This window comes from Pomacea canaliculata, linkage group LG1 (genome assembly GCF_003073045.1).
Source record: "Pomacea canaliculata isolate SZHN2017 linkage group LG1, ASM307304v1, whole genome shotgun sequence".
Classification (NCBI taxonomy): domain Eukaryota; kingdom Metazoa; phylum Mollusca; class Gastropoda; order Architaenioglossa; family Ampullariidae; genus Pomacea; species Pomacea canaliculata.
Window position 1 is genome coordinate 22433887 of NC_037590.1, and position 9124 is coordinate 22443010.

Below are 9124 nucleotides of genomic sequence, written 5' to 3' on the forward strand. Positions count from 1 at the left end.
TACATAATGGTGCACATGACACAAAATATCACAATAGGAAATCAGGATAGTAATTCAGGGATAGTACATTGTGAACAAATGTTTTTAGAGAGAGTTTGAATGTAGCCTTGGAGTCCGAGTGGTGAATGTGATGTGAAAGAGAGTTCCACTGCTTAGAAGAACAAAGGGAGAACATCCATTGTCCCTATAGTGACTGTGTTTGTTGGAGGGAGGGACAGAATGCAGAAGTCTGATGAGGAGCAAAGGTTTCGAACAGGAGCGTGGACAGATAAGATTTTAGTAAACAGGGGAGGAAGCATCAAAGAGTCCATTATTTTAACTTTATTTTCATTTTCTCATTTGTTAGCTACGGATACAAACAACAGTTACATGCCTTCATATACTTGTCTTTTGCATTGGATCAGCATCACAAAATGGATCAGCATCTAAAATGTCAATGTCTCCTACTGAATGAGTGTTACATTGCCCGCTAGTGCAAATGACATGGGGTGTCCTGAAATAAGTATTCTGATTTCCTATAACAACCCCAAACTATTTTAAAAACAAAGGGCCAATCACAATATTTTGCCATGCTCTCAGTACAAGCTGTAACTGTCAGAACGCTGACTCTAGCAGAACATAATTTGCAAGTCTGGACAGGGCCTGCGGCTGATTACCAGAACAGATTATCAAACACAAAGATGTTATTCATGCACACTTCAACAATGAGTCAAGCAAGTCAGCTCAGCATAACTTGCACTTACTTCCCACTCTTTCTTTCTCATACATGCATTTGCATACATACAGATTTGCACACAGAGATTTGCACACATCTGTGCACATAATAAAAGGGGACTTATGAGGCACAAAGAATCTGTCATGTACAGAGAAGTATGCATACAGAGTGTTTGACTCTAAACATTATGGCCTAATCTAAATAAGATCAATCAAGCATTGTGTAGTACAGAAAGATTAAGGTTACCCAACATTGTGAGGCATACCAATCAATCTTATAAATGACAATTAATAGGGAATTTGATAACATTAATCATTATTTTTGACAAGACTTTCATCATATTTATTGATGTTTCAAAATGGTAACTGTACTTTTAGTACTAATATCTCCTACCCACCATCCCTATCAACTGCACTCATAAACACACTCCCCTCTCCCACCACATTTGCCATGATATAGCCTTAGTTGCTGGCATGGCATAAAACACCAATAAACAAACAAACTCCCACCACATGCCCACTTCATCAGTTCAGGCACTAATTATCGAATTAAACTGCAGATAAACTGAAATCTGAAAAAGACTGAAGCATACAAGAACCTTTTAAAATTCATTTTTCTCCCAAATTACTGACAGTACAACATATCATGAGAAACACAGATGGCAATTATATAATAGGAACGATCTCTCTTTAATGTTAAAACAAGACTGGTGCTGAATCAGTTAAATAACTGCTTTAGCCCAGAATTGTGCTTTTTAAAGATATTCAGCAGTTGTACAACAAAATTCTGGCACAAGGTTTTGTTTTGGTTGACTACCAACCAAACGGCTCCCAAGAAAGGAAAGCAAACAATCCTATATGTGAAGCTCCCCGCTCCTTCATAGCGTTCCCCATACCATAGACTGCACAATATTGTTTCTGCCATATTTTACCATGGCCATTTCGTATCTCAAAACGTGGACAGCAACCGAAACACCAATAGTCTATAAATTATGAAGACTGAAGGCATTAACTGTTTGTCAAAAGTTATGAACAGCAAAAGTTCGTGCGTGCATGTTTGAACAAGATCTGGTTTGTTCGACCACCCATCGTTCTCTTCATCACAACATTCGTGCCGACAAAACCCCAGCTGTCTATCGAGTTACGAATATAGAACCAAAAGACGCTTCGTTGGAACCGTTCTCCCGTCACTCTAAGCCGATTCAGAATTCTGCGGTCAGCTCGACCCTAAAACACCGACCTCCCAAAATGTTTCGTCCAAGTTCCTGAAGTTTCACAAAAACAAAAAATACAACAACAGAGGGGGAAAGTTTGACGAAAAACATGGAATGTTCAGACTTACCCAAGTTGAGTCCGGATACAGAACTTATTTCGTTTTCCCAGAGGGTATTGCTCCATGAGCGTTCGTCGGAGCATTTCGCGGCTTGAGTGTAGGACTATGTCCGATGAACTGTGTACTTGATGGCCATTATCATATGTGGATCATCGCAAACTTCGTTTGTGGGCTTCGATCGTTTCTTAATTCATCGTCGGTTTTCTCGATTTTGCGCGGTTAGTCCCCGTTCTGGAAGCGGAGGGAAGTTCCAAGTTTTCAGAACAGCTCAAGATCACATAAGCTGTAAACCTTTCCACAGCAGTAGCGTCTGCACCGCTGCTTTGTGTTGGTGCTTTAGTGTTGGGTATTCCGCACCGATTGACGAGGAATTGTCACCACCACACATGATAATCGAACTCGAAACTTTAAACACTTAAACTTGTCTCTTCCGTTGCGTCGTTGCCAGAATTTGGCCAGTTTCCCTGGCAGCGGGAGGGGCACAGAACAGCGCTGTTCGAGATGCTAGGCATGCCAAAGGGAGCGGGCAGGAGGCAGCGGCGGTATCAGGAACGTTCTAAGTAATAATTTCTCATCGTGCAAAGTCCTGCTGCCAGGCTCAGATTTCGAGCCTCTCTCCTCAGCTCTGCCCAAAGGGAGGGATGAATATCTGTGACGTAATATTGCTTTGTCACATGTACATCTCACTAGAACATAAAGATATTTGCTAGCCGACACGTTCTGAAATCTGATGAAATATGACAAAACTATCTGAAACAGGTATAGGTCAGATAATGTATGACTGTCTATGTTATACTATAGATGATGATGTCCAGTGAGTGTAGCAGACTAGTAGTACAACGATGGTGAAAAAAAACCAAGAAATTAAACCTGAAGCCCTCAGTATGTTCCCCACGCACACAAACACGCATACACATACATACATATTCCTACACAAAAACGTGGTCTTCTATTTAAGCCTTTGCTCGCACACAACACCTCTCAACTCGGACACATGCACGGGCGCGTGTGCAGTCACACACAAGGGTAGACAAAATTCTTTCTCTTATCAAACAGGGACCGTGCAAGAATGCGCACGGCCGCACCCGCTTGTAGGTGCGATCGGAGGTTGTGATGTACATGTAGAGGTTATATGTCGCAAGTACATTAACTCGTCTAGCATCATCTTCAATGTAGGCTTCGCAAGGCAATCGACAGTCACATGAACGCTATTTGGGGAAAAGTCGATAATCGATCTGCTATGTGTTTGCTCGTACACGTGCGTGTGGGTGGGTGTGGGTGCGTGGGTGCGCCAGAGAATGGAGGCGTGGGAGAGAGTGTTGCAGTGCGGCAGGCTGCGCTCATGTCGTAGAATTTGTGTGTAATGGTGCGTGCGTGTGTACATGCGTGCGTGAGAGTACGACAGAAAAGATTGATGGCGCAATTAGATTGAAAGCATCTCATTCTTATTCTAAACAAATTTGCTGCTGAAAGTCAGGAAACCATTCTTCACACTGAGCCTGCAGATAAAAAGCACGCTTGTTGAGAGAAACGATCTAAACCTAGCATATTAAAAATATGAACCATATATGCTGTTTGATTCGTAAAACTAGGTATCTGTAATAGAAGCCAGATGAAGCCAAAGTAGTGTCTAGTTATACTAAGCCCATTTTTACAGAAACAAATCATCCACTAAAATTAGGCATTAAAAATAATATTGACTGTTAGTCTCCATTTCTTTGCTTTGCGAACACTCTCCATCACACACATACACTCTTTCTACATATATATATATAGTGTGTGAATATGTGTGTGTGCATCTAAGTGAGAGTTAACTACATAAAAGGTGTTTCACAAGCAGATTAAGTCCTTTAAACTTTATAGTCTTTTTTTTTTAAACTGTATAAATCTCGTTAATATTTACTTATAAACGTGTGTGCTGCCCATATAATAGTTCTGTTTCTCAACATCTAAACGTATATTTCAACTCCGTTTTACCATCTTCGCTGACTCTTTCAACTCCCTCGCACCTTTCTTGCCAGTTTGATTCCAAGTGTTCTACGTCTTAACTGTTGAACTCTTTTATGTGCTGCACATCCTAGCTTCCTGCGTGATCAGCTTCCAAAACATGCTATGTATTGTTTCCCGTAGGCAGAGGGCTGACCGTATTCCGCTTGCGAGCGGCTCTAGTAATTAACCTGCTTTTGCTGCCATTATCTACAAGACTGCTTACAAGATAAGCTGCTTTCCTTTAGTCGCAGAGATATAGGATATCATTCGTGACCCAAGGTTATTTCTGTTTCCTCACTAAAACCTCTTTAGTTGTTGAAGTAGAACCAGCGAGGGTTTCTACATCGCAGTCTACCATGTTGAAAGCGGCAAATTTACCTTCAGTTTGTCCTTGAAGCATTCTTAAAGCCTTGGAAAGCACCACGAAACCCTTTAAGACCATCACATCTTCATTTCCATCGTGTGAGGCCACCAAGATAAAACTTCGCTTTTGCAGACGACACTGAGCCGATGACTGGAACCAACAGCAACAACAGACTGACAGTGTGAACGCAAATTGAATGAAGACATCGAGAAGTGTAAAATCACGGATAATACTAACGGCAAACAACAAAGCAATGAACGGAGTACAGTTGGAGGAGGCGCACAGCTCAAAGTACTTTGGAAGCCAATCTCTCCAAAGATGACAGATGTACTGCAGACATCTGCATCATGATCGCAATGGCCACGTACATAGCGTATATGTCCCTCAAAGTTCCCATCCTGCTGTTCGGATATGAGACGTAAACGTTGCTTGTCACTATGAGAAGTAAAATCTTCGAGAGCAAGTGCCCGAGAAGGCTGCTCGGAATATCCTACACGGAAAGCAAAACCAAATGACGTTGTATGGAGCACATGATGCTGCCACCCTCGTTGGACACCATGAACCCCTTTTCGCACTGATTCGGCCATGTAATACCGCACGGTACTCTGACTGTTTCTCAGGGTTCCTTGGACACCGAAGTGGACTGAATAATTGGTTTCCAAACATGAAAGAAGGGACTGGTTGTTCTGTGCAGGACCTGCTCACTACAGTATCGGCGAACTAGCATAACCGTTCGTCAACTGGTACTATATAGTCAGAGAATGAATGAATCGAAGTTGTTCCTACTGTTGTCTTCATGGTCTTTCTGAAAACGTTCTGTTTAAACAGATGAAGGCGAAAAAGGTCTCTTTGATGTTCATATAAAAAATGTGAGGAGGGATGGGACGATCTTCCATCACATACACTTAAAATTGGCAAATTAGGGTTCTCAACCTGGGATGCCCGCATCTCCCACCCACCCCAGAGTGTACGAATGGAATTTGAGGGCGTGCGACAAAGAGTGGCTTAATTCCTTGAGTGACCTGTGCTCACTCAACCATCTACCACCAGTGTGCCTTGAGAAATAGTAATAGGTGGATGTCACGCCTAGTCCTCTAGTTGTTTATATTTATTCAAAAGAAGAGAACAGAATTAACGTTTAAGTAAACTGTAAAGTATCTGATTGTCAGAGTATTCCTTTTAAAATGAGTATAGCGCAATATGTGTTCTCATATTTCAATGTTTATATTTTTAAAAATAGAATTTATAACTGTTCAATCTCTATCTGCGATCTCTGCACTAATTAGTAACTTAAAAACTTATTGGGGTAGGCGAGCTAGAATGAATGAAACATTTCCTACGGGTGTGGCCCCCGTGAGGGGCATAGAAAATGTTGGAAACCATTGCCCTACGTAATGTCATTTAGGTGCAAAGATATATTTCTTCTATAAATACATTGCATAAAAGGCAGACTTTTATACATCTTCCTCTCCCATCCTGACATTGGCCGTTTCTGCATAACAAAGTTATCGCGGAGTAACTGAAATTAACTCCCTTTGCGCGTACGTCACTGGCTGTCGTCTGCTCGCTTGGAAGATTTTATGGAAGTCCATCCAGTGGCGTAGGAACCAGGGGGGCAGCGGGGGCAGCCGCCCCCCCAAGGAAAATACAGGGGGGGCAGGAATATCCTTTTGCCCCCCCAATATTTGAGACGTAATTCTCACAAAGAGCAAAGAACTGAAGAAAGGTAGGGGAACGTAGAGAGGAGACGGTCATCACCGTCACAAAAGCGAGCCCTGAGGCAAGTGGAGGCTCTAACACCTCTGACGATCAGATCGGGGACAGTCGGTTGGTATTGTTTGCCATGCTAATTGCAGGCTGTGTTGAAGTCTGAGCGAAGAAAGCAGCGAGACAGTACATCGGTACATTGAGTGTGGTCTCCCTCCCCCCTGCCCCATAATGCGACGCCTTTTTCTTTGGCGGTTTTCGTTTGACCAACATTAAACATCCCCCACCCACTCGCTGTCACCACCTAAAATTATCTGCTATCGCTTACAACCAAAAGGGGCCGCACTGGCCATCGGGAACACAGAAAGTCAGTAACGAATTAGTTGCATACCAATACCCCAGTGAGTCTTGCCAATCAGACAGGAACCCTTACACTTGGTGAAAAGCTAGCGAAGCACGAGGACTTCCATGTACTAGACACCAACGGTTAGTGTGAACTGACGGCTTTGACTTCACTACAGTCAGGCAAAGACTCTGAGTCCCATATATGGGTAGTTTTCTTTAGAGACAGAGAGACTGGTATTATTACTATCTACGACGACTCAGGGGAAGTGCATAAGTAACATTTCTAAAACTACACAAGGGCACTCTTTTATCATCAACGACTGTGGCTGGTACTCAACATTGAAGTTATCTGTGTTATACTGTTTGGTTTGTATATATGTGTCCGTGTTTTGGTAGATGGCCATAGAACGTGTCGCATCGCTGGCTCAGCACCGTCGGTAGCGGAGCGAGGAAGGGGATGGCCCTGCGGCCATTCCCACCCTAGTTTCGTCCCCTGGCCACGGTGGTTCTGGCCAGTTTATGGCCCTTACTTATAGGGTAGCCTTGCGTCCCTTCCTCTCTGGTCCTTTGATTTCTTTGGGGGTGGATGGGGCTATTTTCCAGGGTGTGCGGACACCAAGTTCAGGTATAGGGCTGTGCCTCTTTGTAACGTGTATTATCTCGCGGACGCTGGTCCCTGTGGGTAGGGAAAGGTTCTGGAGGTTTCTCGAAGCCTATAGAAACCTGCCACACAGGACTGGGAGGACGGCGGGGCGGAAGAGGAGTTTTACGGTGGGTGGAGAGACCTGTGCCCGTCTCTGGGAGTAGTCGGGGGTTTGCCACGTGCTGTGTGGACTGTCGCTGGAACTGGCGTGGTGTCTAGAAGAGGGTTTCAGCAACCAGCGTATTTTCCCCGCGTTTGTTGTGAGATAGAACAAAGCGTGTCACGAGCCGTTGGGTGAGTAGGCTTAATTAATCTTTACTCATTATGCGTGTATTTAAAGAGAGGGTTGATCTGCTTAATCTGGACGAGATTGCAATGGAGTTCATTAATAGAAATCACCGAAGACGCAGTTTTTTTGGCACACTGACTTGCCAACCTTGATTAATATGATTTATATGATTATAACGTTTATCACATTTCTTGTGAATGCGTTAGCCGGGGAGTCATTCTTTAATTTGTTTTTTCTTATTTAATGCTGCTTTGCCTTTTAACAATAAAGCAGCGTGTTGTGATACTGTGTACGTGCGTGTGTGCAGTACCCCCCCCATCCTTTTTTACGTAATGTGCGAGTGTGAACGCCGTTCACTGTCAGCAGGGAGTTTGCCCCCCCAACGCCGAACATCTTCCTACGCCACTGCCATCACGTGGCACAAACAGGGCCGCGGAGAAACAGCACGTGCCCGGGGTTGACGACCTCTCTGGGCCCCTTGTTATTGCAATGATAAGTTATTTGCCCAGTATATCATAATATGTTTACAATTCCATTGTCAATATCTACGTTTCATTCAGTAACGTAATATAGACTGCAAAGATTAGGACACATACACTAGGATCTACATCACTGACACTGCATGAACCACGGACATATCACATATTATAGGCTATTAGTTCGCGCTTGAACATAGAGTTGTTTGAAAGCGAATGGTTAGTAGATAAGGAAAAATAGCGTTAAAGGATCGAGAGCTGCTAATCCAGATAGCTCTTTTATCGGATGTTCGCGTATATCACACAGTACGTCAGGGAAGTAAAGACCAATCAAGCTGATTTCCGTTTGCGATCTATAGTTTACTATAAAGATCGAAATTTAATGTTCATAACGAAGTGCTTATTTTATAGAATTAGTTTGTCAGTGTAGATATTACCTGAAGCCAAATGTAGCAATAAACAGTAGACGCGTCAACAATTCAGGAAGCGAACGTAGGGAGGTAAAGCAAACGGTCTCCATGATGAATAAAGGGAGACAAGCCTAGACTCCCAGTTTTGACGCAAGTCTGCAGTTATTCTTCCCTTGCCTTCTGCGTGACATGTCTACGAGCGTGTAATTATTTCGTGGTGTAGGAGAGACTCGTTCATGCGTGCGTGTTAACAACTTTCCATATATGAAAGGCCTTTGATATTTGCCCCTATATGATTGATTATGACAATTATTTCTTACCAGTGGAATCGTGCCATCTTGTGATCAATGATCGATATCGCACCACCTTAAATTGCTGATGCTGATCGTTGAGGCAGATCGTTCTGTGCGCAAAAGGACTGTAGAGGAAGGGATTTAAGAGGATTTGAGAAACTGGCATGCAAAGAAAAATCTTTACAACTTTCAGTCTTTCTCGATCCCGACCCTTTAATTCCTTCTTCTGGATCCTTTTGTTGGTCAGTGTTGTACGGCTACTAGCCCAAATGTCAGATTGTGAAAAAACGTTTTCCATTCATTCCATAGATGAGCTACTGTTGAAATTGTAGTATTTCGGACATGTCACGATGCATTACAGTGATGGCTAGCAGGGGCTTGGTAGCTCAGATGAAAAGCTATCTAGCTAACAGCTAAAAGTTAACCCTAACTCTGCTTCCAGTCCATATAGCTACTTATAAAACAGTTCCATTTATAGCTAATTGGACTCTATAAGCAATGTGTGAACGTTAAGGCACACTTAGTTACAGACTTTGATGGCCTCAGAAGGTTTCACGCCTG

At 43.1% G+C, this 9124-nt stretch overlaps 1 long non-coding RNA gene across 1 annotated transcript; it reads right to left on the reverse strand.

The window, feature by feature from the left end:
• Positions 1 to 2399: 2399 nt before the first annotated feature.
• LOC112565400 lies at positions 2400 to 8599 on the reverse strand. Its single transcript, XR_003099397.1, has 3 exons — positions 8298 to 8599; positions 4415 to 4550; positions 2400 to 2696 (listed from the first exon to the last, which is right to left on the reverse strand). It is a non-coding gene; the product is annotated as an uncharacterized LOC112565400 (long non-coding RNA).
• Between the last annotated feature and the right edge of the window lie 525 nt (positions 8600 to 9124).